Source organism: Metopolophium dirhodum, chromosome 4, assembly GCF_019925205.1.
Source record: "Metopolophium dirhodum isolate CAU chromosome 4, ASM1992520v1, whole genome shotgun sequence".
NCBI classification, from domain to species: Eukaryota; Metazoa; Arthropoda; class Insecta; order Hemiptera; family Aphididae; genus Metopolophium; species Metopolophium dirhodum.
The window spans coordinates 1008136-1024578 of record NC_083563.1 but is presented as its reverse complement, the minus strand read 5'-3'; the positions used below and the strand labels follow the sequence as shown (position 1 = coordinate 1024578).

General features: G+C 29.1%; 1 long non-coding RNA gene across 1 annotated transcript; it reads right to left on the bottom strand.

The window, feature by feature from the left end:
• Window positions 1–1851: 1851 nt before the first annotated feature.
• LOC132942753 (uncharacterized) lies at window positions 1852–9816 on the bottom strand. The gene is made up of 5 exons (XR_009664309.1): window positions 9545–9816; window positions 9112–9427; window positions 7106–7309; window positions 2281–2404; window positions 1852–2163 (listed from the first exon to the last, which is right to left on the bottom strand). It is a non-coding gene; the product is annotated as an uncharacterized LOC132942753 (long non-coding RNA).
• Window positions 9817–16443: the final 6627 nt, after the last annotated feature.

Sequence of the window (16443 nt, the reverse complement as noted above, 5' to 3'; positions counted from 1 at the left end):
ATAAAAAGTATACTAATACCACGAAACGGTATATAGATCAAACATTAAAGAACTTTTACTTTCGACCCCCCCAAAGTACCAACTAGATTCACTTTCCTATCAGAAAAGTTACTGTTGAAGAAAATCCAAGCACTTTTACTGTCCTAAAAGGTGATGACAGACACAAAAATAAAAAAAAACACACACATAATAGTAAAATCAATACATTCATTGCTTCGCTCAGAATCTAAAATTATAAATTGTAACTTTATAAATGTTATAACTGTTATAAGACATAAAAATAATTTTAGGAACAAAATTCACATTTAACATGGTTTTTTTATCTTTTTGTTCAAACTCTTTACAAAGACAATGAAGCCATTTTTTACATAATAGATACTGAATCTACCCATAAACTGAAGTTCTTCCTTTATTTTAAGAATATTTGGGTGGTCCCACATTACCCCCCAGACAGGTATAAACCACTTTGACCCAAATAATTAAATTACCTAAAGCCATTGATTTTATTTTATTTAAATACTTAAACATAAATAAATAACTTTAATCATAGAACAAACAACATAGACTTTTAAATAAATAAAAAAATTATTAATAAAAAAAGCGCAAAATAATTGAATATATAAATAACAAATTATGCAATTCTATTATCAAGTAAATTATAATAGGCATGTCCAGTTTTTCATTGATTAATTGTAAAATAATCGATAGTTTGATTCAAAACTTCTACCACACAATCTCCGACGACCAAGGAAGCCATAGATCTCATAATATTATACTTTTTTTACATTAAATAAATAAATAATACAATTTCCCCACTTTGCTCCATGTCCCCCTACATTCATATAAACTCATTAATTAGATTATACATTTTCCTTTTGAATTATATAATTATTATCCTTTTTAACAATTTAAATATATGACCAATTCACATATTATAATACGATTAGATACTAATATTATAATTTATAACTATAAAATTGTCTTAAATTGTAGTAAATAAACTATACATTTTAAAATGCACATACAAGGGGGAGGATGAACAGTGTCCGGCGGAATTGATAGCCGGTGGAATCAATATAAGCTTTTTCCCTGAGCAGGTAGTTCCAACTGAATCAATAAATCCTTGACCCAAACGCTCTGGTCCCAAAGCGAGTCTAATAAACGGGTTGACCAGGTATACTTGTATATACGTCCCACCAGGCATAGGTACCTTTTTTTCCCGTGATATCGATGACTGCTGTGTGCATTGCTTCTCCCCCGAACACCATCGTTATATTATTGTTACGCAATTAACATATAATATAATGTACAACAGTAAGCAACACTTGGATACGACCTGGCAGACTTTCCATAGCTCATACGCTGGTTTGTAATGTGCCTGCCAGGGAGCCTGGCTAATTTGTAAATGTTTTATCGTATACAATTAAACATTTACAAATTTACAATGGCTACTTAAGGCGACGACTCGAGTTAGTCCCTAGAATATCCAAATTTTTGTACCCCATGAATAAAATCAATGCTCTAAAAGCTAGCACCAAATTATACTTCATCGACCAATAACACATAACATAAATTAAATAACAACATGTCAATATGTACCCATAAATATATTATTTTATTACTATTTACAAAATGTAATTATTATCAATTAATTCATACAATAATTTACTCAAAATTAGTAGCTACATTTTCAGCAATATTTATACTAGAATTAGTTAAAGTTACAAAAAAAAAAATTAGTGTCAATTAATAATATAAATTTACAATTAATTACTTTAATGTTTTTTTTTTTATTTTTTATTTACTTTAATGTGATATTTTTTTCATTTATAAAACTCATTTTTAGTGTACAAAATTCACATAAATAATATTACATAATATTAATAAATACATAAAAATAAAAATACATTTAAATTATCCTAAGTAATGTACAGTTTCGTCAAATAGAAGCTTGTTAAAGAGAAGTAGGTGCCACTATATTTTAGCCCGCAACAAGCCATAAGTAGGTAGTCCAGCTCATCCATGTGCCCACTGGAAAATGGGCACCCGAATAGTGTGAATTGCAGAATCGGACTCGTGACCATATTGGGTGGCAGTTTGATGTAGCAGTCCTGTCCTTCCCGTTGAGGCACTGCTGGAAGCAACCGCGTGTCCCGTCTGTATCTGAGTCATATGATATAAACATTTTGGAAATTTATCGATGTTAAAGGGTAAATATACTGTGATATTATATGATTTTTGTTTATTGTTTATTTAAAATAAAGTCTGAATAGAGCTTACTTTGTTTTGATCGATGACATGATGCAATATAGATGGTATGGTCTTTATAGTCGTAGGTTTTCATAATGCACTGCGCCTTAAGTGCGTCTGATTAATAATCTTCCTGTGGATGCGATATGAATATCTAGCAGAATAGGCATAAATACAGATGAATTAATTTACGAGCTATTGAAAGGTTAAAATAAAAGAGAAGAATTTAAAGTATTATTAAAAATAAAAAATCGGGTAAGTGGATGTCGCTCTACTGTGCGGTGGGTTACAAGTTAGTGATTGTAATTTGTAATGAATGGTGTCAATTTGAATTCAATGATATAATATCATTGTATAAGAAAAACGAATCTGAGCGATAACGGTCAGTCAGCCTATGATATTACCAAGTATTTTTGATGATATTATTGTGAATAAAGTAATTTATATATAACCTATTTACGTGGAGTCTTGTTTTAAATTTTACTTGACCCCCCAAAGTACCAACTAGATTCACTTTCCTATCAGAAAAGTTACTGTTGAAGAAAATCCAAGCACTTTTACTGTCCTAAAAGGTGATGACAGACACAAAAATAAAAATTTAAATAAAAAAAAATGTGAATAAGTGGATGTTACTCTGCTGTACAGTAGGTTACAAGTGTGTCACTGTAATTGATGGTGTTAAATTTAAATTCAATGATATAATATCATTGTATAAGAAAAACGATTCTGAGCGAAAACGGTCAGTCAGTCTATGATATTACCAAGTATATTTGATGATATTATTGTGAATAAAGTAATTTATATATAACATATTTACGTGGAGTCTTGTTTTAAATTTTCAATCCTTAGCCATAAAAGTTAAACATTTTATACATTTTTAACTATAAAATAATTAATAAATTATAAATTTGATAAATGTTGTCAAAATTTAAACTTTAAATGCTTATAAAAAAAAATTGTGCCTATGTATTTTTAATATTTTTTAACTGCAATTGAAACATTATATCAGGCTTTGCATTAAATTTTCATGCTTTTTTACACAACAAGTAAAATTTTATTGATATTTATAGAGAAAAAAACTAAAAAAATTGAAAACTGACAATGTCCGTATACAGCTCAAAAAGAGTTAAAATATTTTCAAAATTTTATGGTGTATAGAAAATGCTAATATAAACATTCAGTCAAAATTTCATGTCTCTACGGTCATTTGTTTTAGAGTTACACCAAAAACCAAAATCGATTTTCTCGAAAACAGATTTTGCGTAAAAATTCCCGTTTTTCCTTAATTTTTCTTTTATTTTTCACGTCGCTTCGCTCAGAATCTAAAAATAGACGATTGAAAATATGTCAGTAAACAGTTAAAATAATTTGCACATTTTCGTGATTTTCGTGATTTTCGTGGAGTCTTGTTTTAAATTTTCAATCCTTAGCCATAAAAGTTAAACATTTTATACATTTTTAACTATAAAATAATTAATAAATTATAAATTTGATAAATGTTGTCAAAATTTAAACTTAAAATGCATATAAAAAAAATTGTGACTGCCTATGTATTTTTAATATTTTTCAACTGTCTATGTGTAACAATATATTAGGAGCCTTGTATAAAATTTTAAATTTAACCAACGAATAGAATTGTATTAGCATTTATTGGAAAAAAACTAAAGAAATTGGAAACTGAAAATGTCCGTAAACAGCTCAAAATAAGTCAAAATATTTTGAAAATGTTATGGTTTATAGTAAATGCTATTATAAACACTTAGTGAAATGTTCATGTATCTACGGTCATTTGTTTTAGAGTTACACTAAAAACCAATATCCATAGTCGAAACCCGATTTTTTCGTAAAAATTCCTGTTATTCCTTAATTTTCTTTTGGTTTTCCCGGCGCCTTAGGGAAACTACTGGGAATTTTAAATTTAGACCTCCGAATGCACCAACTAGATTCTTTTCCCATCAAACAAGATACTGAAGTTAAAAATCAAATCATTATTTCGACTACTAATCGTGTAAACAAAAACAAATAAATAAAAAAAAAACAACACATCCATAGTAAATTCCACTCCGCTCAGAATCTAAAGTGTAATTTCGATAAAAACACAAGTTAGCATCATGTTAAGATTATATTATAACTTCGGTAAGTTCTTTCTGTAAGCCTAGTTAGCCTAGTTCTAAAATTAAACAAACACTAATAAATATAAAACAAATATATATATATATATATAAATATACATATACAGTATTAAATGTTAATATAAGATCTTGGCATTACGTTTGACTCAAAACTTAATTTAATAAACTAATAATATTATTAAAAAATCATCAGCCAAATTAGGATTTATCAAGCGCACTTGTAAAGACTTCCATGATGCTCATGCTCTTAAATTTCTATATTTCTCATTAGTATTTAGTACGCTCACAACAGGAATATGCAAATTTTAATACTAACTCTATAACCCAAAATAAAGATCTTTCTCAAATTCAGAATAATTTTTAAGATTTTTAAGCTTTCTATGTCACATTTACAGAGCTCCTCATTCTGATTATAATATTATAAATAGGCTTTTCTCTATATTACTACTTGAAAAAAGATTAAAACAACTAAATTTGAAATTCCCTTATAAAATATTACACAATATCATAGATTGCCCAGAACTAGTTGAACGTTTATACTTCAAAATAAACCACCTAAACTCTAGACATAGGTAAACAACTTTTCCATCCACCATACATTTCATCCAAATATATGTCAGCCTCTCCTTCTAATACTCCAATGACTATAGGTAATTCCATGAATAATGTAGATTTATTTCACTGTTAGATCTCTCTTCATATATTTATTAATTTTCAATTTTACATTCTTAGTGGGACGATGAATGTATTGATTTTACAATAATGTGTATTTTTTATTTTTTTTTTTGTTTCTGTCATCGCGGTTTGCAGGGGCAGTAAAACTGCTTAAATTTTATTCAACAGTATCTTATTCGATGGGAAAGTGAATCTAGTTGGTACATTCGGGAGGTCAACATTTAAAATTCCGAATAGTTTTCAAAAGTGTCGGGAAAAAACAACGTACAAATTAAGGAAAACCGGGAATTTTTACGCAAAAACAGGTTTCGACAAAATCAATATTGGTTTTTGGTGGAACTCTAAAACAAATGAACACATATACATGACATTTTCACTGGTTGTTTATATTCGCATTTTTTATACCCAATAAAATTATTAAAATATTTTGACTTGTTTTGAACTGTTTACGGATATACTCAGTTTCCAACTTTTTTAGGTTCTTTTTCTATGAATGTCAATAAAACTTTATTTGTTGGGTAAAAAAGCCTGAAAATTTAATACAAAGCTTCTATTATATTGTTACAATGAAATTTGAAAAATATTAAATATTGTTAGTCACAGTTTTTTTTTTTTATAAGCATTTAAAGTTCAAATATTGACAAAATACGGAAAAAACACGAAAATTAGCAAATTATTTTTAGTTGAGAATTCATAAAAATTTTTCTTTTTAAATCTAAGATTTGAAAATGTAATACAAGATTATCAATAAGTTTGTCTACCTTTATCAAAAAAAATGTCTACAAGAAAATCAAATTAAATTTTTATGAGCGTTTGAAATTCATATTTTAACAGCATTTGATATTCATTCGATTTCTCATGTAACGATTTTCTTATTTTGTTGTAATTAAAAAACGTATGACTGTAGATACTTGAAAATTTCACTGAATGTTTATAATAGCATAACTAACATGTATGTGTATCGAATTAAAAGAATAATTAATGATTTAATAAATATAAACTGTTATTTTTGTTATCGAAATCTACTAAAAAAAAATATTCTGAAAATATATTGAATACTGTTTGTGAAGTATTCGAAATACTTTTAAAAAGTATTTTACCAAAATATCTTGCCGCCGCCGCCGCCGCCGCCTGTTTCTTCTGGCCAGTTGTGGGTTATATATTCTAGCCCTCAACAGGAAGTGCAGGAGAACGAAGAATATAATGAAGAACATAATAATTATATAACATAAAAGTTTTATTATTATTGGAATGTACTCATGTGTTGTGGACCGCGACTGGTAATGATTATCGAAAGTAATGAATTCCATTTTTCTTTGACGACTGATGGCTGTATAATAAGATATAACAAGTATAATAAGATTTTGTAAATATAACATAAAACTAAAATCGTTCTTCTTTGTCTAAATATCTAGTTTCGTCCAAATATGAATATAATAACTATAAAAAATGCTATGTTTTTATATTATATAAATTTATTGGTTTTAGAATAACCTATACTCACGTGAAACCTTGTTTTATATTTTTAATCCTTAGCAATAAAAGTTTAACATTTTATAAATTATTACAAAAAATAATTTTAGATTCTGAGCGGAGCGATGAATGTATTGATTTTACAATGTTGTTTTTTTTTTTAATTTTTAATTTTTATGTGTGTCACCTAAAATGCTTGGATCTTTTTCAATAGTATTTTTTCTGATAGGAAAATCTAGTTGGTACTTTGAGGGTCGAAAAGGAAAATTCCTAATAGTTTTTAAAAGCGCAGGGAAATACAAAATACAAATTTTCGACAAAATCGATTTTGGTTTTTGGTGTTACTCTAAAACAAATGACCGTAGATACATTAAATTTACCCTGGTTGCTTACATAAGCCTATTCTATATGAAATTTAAAAAAAATTTGAATTTTAAAAATAAAAGATTTAATAAAATATGAACTGTTATTTTTGTTACCAAATCTACTATAAAAAAATATTCTTAAAATATTTTAAATACTTTTTGTGAAGTATTTGGAATATGTATTCAAAATACTATTAAAAAATACTTTACCTAATTCCACCTAACACCTTGTATATTCCGACGGATAAAAATAAATGTCCATATAATTAAAAAAATTGCCATACATAATGTCATGAATAAGTCTATGGATTTGCGGTTTCTGCGGTTTCCAAAATTATTGGGCAACACTAGGTCTTCAATATATTCGTATCCGATGTCGTCCATGTTCTCTGAATATGAATGGTATTCTGACGGCTGTATAGCATAACATTATGAAGAACGCAAATCAATAATACATTATTTTATATTTCAAGGGGCTTGGATTCTGTTTATATTTTCTACCAAAATAGACCTTTTGTCAATTATACCGACTATCATATAGTCATCGGATAAAAATGATCAGCTAAAAACATATTATTTAAATTCCTCATGACTGTTTACACGTTTACTATACAAAAACCACTTTTCTACTTTTTTGAAATTGAGCATTTCACTAAAAGATTTTAAATTTTAAATAGTAAGAATTTACATGTTTATTGAAGTGAAGAAATTATTTAAAAAATATAAGAACATATTTTTTCAAGTAAATTGCATGACGAATATGTTTTCAGAAATTATATCGAATATATAGGTTAAAAAATTTCAATTTTAATTTTAAGGGGTCCCCAATAATGGTTTTTCAAATTTTACGCAATTCTATAAAATTTGTAAATTATATTTTATATTTTAGTTGCTACCTTAATTACAATACTTTTTCACTAATCTACTGCTCGATATTATATCTAAAAAAAGATGACTTCACAGCATACATATCCAGGCCTTATAGAATTGTAGGATTTTGATAACTATATTTTTATCCGAAAGAAGAAATATCCTATAGGCTGCATTAAACTCCAATTTTTATTTTACTTCAAATAATGGTACGAGATAATTTGTGACAAAAAGTTGAAAATTGTCTTATTTTTAAACACCTACTATTAAGTTTGAGATTAAAATATTGAAAAACGGAGATCAATGCAGCCCGTAGAATATACCCCCTTCCCATACACCATAAAAATATTTCCCAACTATGGTAAAAATATTTTCAGGAAAATAATATAGTTGTCAAAATATTTTAAAAAGTTGTGTAAATAATTAGGAAATATTTTAGTTATATTCTTTGGCCCAAAAGTTCATATATTTGAAAATATTTTATAATATAAAACATTTACAAAATATTTTAATCATATATTTTCAAAAAACATTTTTACAGAAACTATATAAAAATATTGAGTCAACATTTTTATGCAATCATATAGTACAATATTTTTTTATCATAAGAAGAAAATATTTATAAAATATTACTAGTCAAATATTCATTATTCAACCACTTTAAGACATTCACAAAATATTATCATTTCCCAAATGCTGTGTGGGCTATTCAATATTAGTTTAAGAAAAAAAATTTTCAAATTTGGTTGATTCTACAGCACCGGACAATTATTTCCTTATAACGTATTTTGGGTGACAATATTACACTGTTATTAGTTTAGGTTAAATTAGAATTGTATTATGTTGTAGTAATATTGTATTAATATACAAAACAATAAGTAATAACCATTAGAGTTTAGTAATTTATAATATTATCCATATTAATAATCAGTACCCTTAAGCCGTACTACAGGTGAGTAATGTTGCTAATATCATTCACACAAATTGAATTTAAAAGACTTGAAATTATAGAAAATAATTTTACAAAACTAGTTTTTATCGGACTCGACCCCAATTTCTAGTATATCTATTTACCTACTTGGTATAGTAATAATTGTGTATCGACATAGAGGAATTTAAATTTTTACCGACAATTTTTCTATTCTAGAGTTTGTCACATGTGGTGAATGGTGATTATCTCCGACGATATAATATAATATGATATTATTATACGCTCATTATAATATATTATAACCTATTAAATATAATTGATACTACTTTGTAGTATAAAATAAAGAAAAAACATACCATAACTATATTACCTACTCTAAAATTTAATAAATAATATAAAAATAAACAATATTTACCAAGCTTATTCCTGTGTTTATAAAATCTCCGTTCTTTGATGGACCTTTAGTGACAAATCTCAACGCTTCTGACCGGAGAAGTATTGAGCGCTTTTCTAGCGAGTAACGTTGGACTTCGACAAGACTAACGTGGTATCACTGGTATCCTCAACAATCGAGCGAGCCAAGGGCGCATGTCAATGAAAATCCTAATATTCACAATGATTTGGTATTGGAAGATTCGGAGTACTGCCCGTTCGGTGATATGAAAATAGACCCACTCGTTTTCTGGAATATCATCGGGTGAGTTTTGCACGTACTCGATGAAACGAATTACCTGTTGACGTAGCAACCGGTTGCCGACGAGGAAAACAAATGACATACGTGCAGTAATAAACTAATAAATAATAATTAATAAATATATATTAATATGGTATATTATAATTTTACATACACGGAATACGCGAGTTCTTTATCTGGAGGCAGTCAAACCGAAAATGATACCTAGAATGGATCTCTCTCGTAGTGAACGCCAAATCTTAAGACCCGCCCCCAACCACCGTCAACCCAACACACACACACACACACAACAAACTCTCAAAAGCCGGTCGTGTTCAGACTATAATCCTCCGTGGACATCCTGTGACAGCGTGTTTGTTGACCATGGTGGTGGGAGTAGGGGTTAGTACTTAGTATGGGTAGCAGTCACGGCTGCCGCATGGTCGCTGTGCACTTGATGACTTGATCTGAACAATATATATTATTAATATGATTATGTTGTCTGTGCTTACAGCTTAGACAATAATTTCGTTATCTATTGTTATCGACGAAAATCATGTCACCATGCCCAGTTACAAGATGTCTCAGGTCTTAGCAAATAAACGAGAAATTATTTTATATCGTTCAAATAGGACATTCAAATCCCCAATTTGATCATTTAAAATTATTTAATGCACTACGAAATCAATATTTATTTATTTTTTATTTAATTTCGAGTTGAGTTATGTCAATCTTTACAATAATTTAAGTATTTTATGATCTACAATTATTTAAAACTAATCATTCCTTTCACGATCGTGTGGCCAATTGACAATTATATTCATGTTGTTGTTGTTCGATCCGGTACTTTAGTTTATATTAAAAAACCTATAAGTTTTGTTAGAATTTGAATACCTATTTTAATACCCACGTCGTGTTATCTTTTTTCTTATATAGGTGCATCGTATTATTTTAAATCAAATAATCCCATCATAAATTTATCATTATAGGTATACACCTATTTATATTACATAATACTGACATGACTCGGAACGGTGTACGTAAAATGGCTGGCAAAAACGGCAAGTTGGGCGGCCATATATATATATATATATATATTATTTATTATAAATATTATCCATTATTTGTAGTGGCAGTCGCGATGGTATTTGACACTTCCCGAATGGACGAAGCGGTGGCGTTGTTGACCGCGTACCTTGAACTGCGTAGATGACGACACCACGACTGTGCTAAGAAGGATTTAAGCGAAAGTCCTGCTTGTAACATCACGAATCCGTGGATGGCGATATTTATAGGAAAAAAACAAACAAAATTGAAAACTGACAATGTCCATAAGCAGCTCAAAAAAAGTAAAAATATCATAATATCGTTCGCGCTTTATTATCTATTAGTTGTATTACCAAAATACGAAGTTAAATCGTCAGCATCGCAAACACTCATCCGGGAACTGATGGCGTGACGTCATGCTAACTCTCCTGTAAACTATTTATTATTGTTTAGCTCTTCAAATTCATAGACTTTTCTTACAAACAATATACGTTCAAACTGATATTATTATTATTATCGATTTATTATTTATTATTATAACATAATACATAATAAACATATTGATTAATTTGTATTTATATATTGTTACTTTTGAATATAACTTTAGGTAGGTACCTATAAAGTAAATATGTTTTATGTTTTGTCTTATATTATAATATACTACCTATATCCACATTAAAAGAATAAAATACGTTAGGTTAAAGTTTACTGTTATAAATCACAAATTAATATATAATAGTTGTTAGGTGTTTTATGTTTTGTCCCCCTCATGAAAAATAGTTCCTGCGCCACTGCATATATTTGTGTAAAGTGTTTTCATCTGCCACAATACACACAAGTATACCACAGAATAGGCAGGTATACATAATGTTAAAGATTAAACTACCTACATGCGTAAATAGGGTGAGTGGCCTTTTACGTTTCGTTTTCCACGTAGAACCTTCACCTGCGCAGCGTGTCGTCGTTTTGGCGGACAACCGATTTTTACTGAACGCTACCTATAACGCACCTGCAATAATATTACCAACACTTTTCGTTTCGAGGCAAATCTTACAGCCATACGGGTGATTGTAAACTCCACCAGAATACCGGTTAGATAAAAAGACCTTTATTACGAAAAGGTCTAATGTAAACTCCGCTAGTTTTATTTTCTTACCTGTATGGGTATATGGCAACTCCGCCAGTATTAAGGACTTCCTTACGTAAAACTAAATGATATTTCTCTACTAATTAAACTCAAAAATTCAAAATTAAAAAATTAAATATTGTCTTAGAGAAAGCTATAAATACTAAATAGTTATAATAATGGATTTATATTAGACTTAATAGTTTGAATATCTACAAATTGAATCTCATAATTTTAGTTCACAGTTCAAAATATTATAAATTATAACATATTATGTCATAATATTATATTATACCTAAATATTTTTTGATTATTAGTTATAACAATTATTGTCTATCATTATTTTTAACATAACACTGGCCATTGCAATTTGTATGATTTGTTCGAACAAATATTATTTTTATTTTTAAGTTTTTTTTTTTTGGCATATACTTATTCAATAAGAATATTTATTATTATAAAATTATGACTTTTTTGTTTAGTAATAATGTGTTTATTATATTAATCGTATTGTGTATAGTGTATACTGTTGCTTGATTTTTTTTTCACTGGCGGAGTTTACTTGATCTCAATTTTATCTGTTTTATTATCCTGGCGGAGCTAACATACCATACACCTATTTCATTATTTTGTCTGATTTTTTTAATAATAATAAATGTATATTGTATAATATGAGTGCCTGTGTATAGGAATTACCTGAGATATAATATTTATAATCTATAAATCACCGTATTATTTGACACCTGCTACAAGGGTGCGTAAAATAATAGTGTGTACGGACGAGTTTTATACGGACCGAAATTATAGTTTCACTGTAGGACGAGGTGTTTGATGTTGGGTGCATTTCATTTTCGGTCCATTAAATTGTATTATTAATTTTACGCCGTTCGTGTAGGCGTATATATTAAATTGTATTATACACTGAAACTTCCATATAACGATCAACCAAACAAATACGTATCATAGAAAAATTCGTTAGATATAATTAAATAAATGTTGATCTAATTTAGTAAGGATCTCAAAAATATTTCGTTAAGCGGAACGTTTTACTGTACATAATTATACATATAGGCGTAAACATTATGCATGAATTTATAAACTATGCTAAGTAATAAGTACGTTTCCAAGACGATCTGTTTTATTTAAAGTCAGTAGGTTAGCCCGGCTATAGGGTATACAGTCAAGTATAGCCGTATAGGTACAATAATTTTGTACATTTTTCTCCGATCTTGTTATTATTGTATTTTATAAATTGATTTAAAATACTAACCTTGGGCTCAACCATACACCTGCAGTGACATATTTAGGTTTCAATTTTTTTTTAGGAAAGGGTTCTTAACAACATTATTAAAAAATACGTTAACAAATTGTTCTATCATAATATAAGTATAATATATATATACTAGTCTTAATGACAGTTTTTTTGGAGGGGAGGGGTGATACTCAGGGGTTGCCCCATTTAACTGTATAAATACACAGCAATAATATGATGCCAAATGTCCAGTTATTAGAAGTAAATAATAGTACTTTCAAAATAACGCCATGTGTTCAAATTTTGGACAAAAGACGTTGGATTCAAAACAAATTTATACTTGTGTGTCATTATGATAAATATGACTAGCGACATATTTTCAAAATATACAATTTTAGTTTTAACTACATAATTTGGAACATTAATTTAAACAACAAATTATTCTGAAATATATATAGATTAGGATATTCTAATCATGCTGCTTCAAATCCTCGCGTTATACCGTTTTCTATTACCTAGTCTATACCAAACGCGACGCACAATAAAGTGTAATCACGGCAAAGGTTCAATGCCTTTGCAGGGATATATGCAACAATCAGATTATTCTACGAAAAGAATTTTATGAAATAAAAATGTTTACGCGTCATGCAAGGAGGTTATAATATGACGTATATAAGATGTTTAGATGTAACCAAAAGTTTATGTTTTGTAAGGACCGTGGTATAGATTTCAGTGTCTGGTTGTGCAGGGAAAACGCGTGATATAAGCGCCAAGCACTTTTGGGGATTTCCACTTTAACGCCCGGCACTTTTAGGGATTTTCACTTTACACATTATACTTATATATACTTATTACTTATATATTTTATTAATTATAATAATTATAAATGCATAATATACGTAATGTAGTGATATATTATCAATATACGCAAGATATTTATAATCAATCTATCGCGGACCGTCACTTTAACTTACTGCACCCCGCTTTGTTTTTTTGTTCCATCCTACCGATCGATCTAATAATGCAATAATATTTCAGAAAACTTATCTGAATTCGTTAGAATGTCTATTTGAGATCGGTCAGTCCACATTTTAAGATTTCTGATTTACATTTCGAATAAACCTCGAATAATAAACTTTTTAAAATTCCAAAATTTTAAGATATTCAAGCTAAATTTATAGTTGTTGGGAGCGTGAAATTGGGAAAAATGGACTGAGCAATCTCAAGTAAACATAATAATGAATTCAAATCAGTTTTAAAAAGTATTATCGCATTACTAAATCGATCTGTATGATGAAATAAAAATTTGATGTTTTGGTTAAAATAACTGTTTAATATATATTCTTGTAAATTATAATATTTCGTCAAGAACGATTTTTCCCGGCCAGCCAGCATCGTGCCACAAAAAAACTTCGTTTCAAAAAATATACTAAAATTACTCTGATATTTGAATATAAATTATACAATAACCAATACTTTCTAACCATTACAAACAATCGAGTATATAAGTATAAAAATAATGCTTATCATCTGTGGAATATATTACACTTTGTAATGCTCATCGTGAGCAGCCTTCCAATATATTTCGTTCAACTAGAACAAAAAAATCGAAGGCCCGAACATCTACATGAAATTCCACTTAGTTTTATCCGACCATCTGATAATAATAGGTAATATTATATTATACATTCTTAGTAACGTTTTCGTATTTTAAGTAATATAATGGTGAACGACGAACACATTATATTATTATATGCTCTGTATATTTTATACCTTCATCATTCGGACATTTATTTTATATTACAACGTCTACAACACAAGTTTTTTTTTTTTCCCGGAATCTATCTAATCTTTAACTACGCAGTATAATAAAGACACCCCCTGTAGCGCGCACGAAGACCTTTTCGTTATCCGTTTTCACGGTTTAGGTATTTGTCGTTTTTGAGAATATAATAAATTACACACACATGGGTACAATATTAATTTAAAAGCATTTTCTGATAGGCATCGGGCTGTCTTGTCCGTATGCACGTATTTCATGGACGTGCAGGGTATAGTGAAACACAAAGCGAGGGGATGAAAACATCCAAACCGGTTTACAGGTCGTTTACTGTAGGTACCTATAATAATGCTATAATAGCGATAAAGTATATTATGGGCGAGGTCGATCGGTTCGAGGGACCTAACTAATCCTGCTGTGGTATTTACGATCTACGTACAATGTCTTTATAACTGTATAATTTTATTTTATATTTTTTTCTATGGCAGCGTTCACGAAAAAAAAAATGAGCGGTACACTATATAACCTAAATCGTTTCGTTGGAATGTCGATGTGAAATAGAAAAAAAACATTAATAACAATTAACGACGATACGAGCACACTCGGGTAGGGTCGGTGTTTTCGAACAAAATACGAAGTATTGTGTATAGTGTATAGTGATACCTACTGTATTCACATTGCAACACAGCACGAGTGTTTGTTATATTTGTAAAGTTTTCGAATCTCACAGAGTAAATCAATTCTTTTACGTCCTTCCTCGAATCGACAACCCCCCGTACTCATCGCAGAGCCGAATATTTTCACGGAAATGTATACGAAAAAAATATGTACCACAACCATTGTACGAAAAGGGCGCAAAAATATTTCGTAACCATCAGTTTAGCCAACCTACGTACTATGCTTGACGGGAAGGGGCGGTGGTACGTGGATAATATTCGCGCGCTAGTATTGGTTTGTGTTTCACATGCTCGAGTTGGGCGGCCTTGACGAGATGGCGCCACGCATGACGCCGAAACCCCCTCAGATCGGCCACGTATTTCGCGAGAATAATATTATTATTATTCGAACGATCGGCGGTCACCGCTTGGGTCGGGCGGGAAATAATTTAACATAATATTTATTATACAAGCTCACGCATTTGCAAGGTTTTTTACAGAATGAACAAAAAAGTTGCTATATGAACTATACATTTGATGTACACATAATATATTATACAAATCCAAAATTTTACTTTGTACATTTCGAGGTTTTTCTTATTTATATAATTATATGCATGTTTTTCAAATAGTTCGTTATATTACAATATATATATATATATATTATACATGATGTGTCGATAGTCGATGTGATATTAAAAAAAACTAACATATCCTAACTTTGAATATATTTATAATATTATATATATATATTTATAAACAAATAATAATCAAATAACAAACAAAATATAAAATGTAGGTAATAATAGTTGTGTCTGGTGGCGGCCAGATAATAGATAAATCGTGTATATATTTTTAAAATGTATCAAAATCATTGATTGTAAATTCTAATGTTTGAGAAAGAATTAATATACCTATGCGTTTATTTTACTTTATAAGTATACATCAGGGATCGGCAACTGGCGGACCACGGAAGGCAAAACTCTGGACCCTGTCACACATTGTACTTCGTTATGTTATATTTTACTGTAATAGTATTATTATAGAGAATATTTATTTAATTTAATTTATCAAACTCAGATTATGGTTATATCATAATTCATTGCAAATATTTTATCGGGCAGGTAATAATCGATTTTATTACAATGTTATCGGCCGACCGCCGAGTCGCGACAATACCAAATATTTGATTAATTTCTAAGAACTCCGAAAA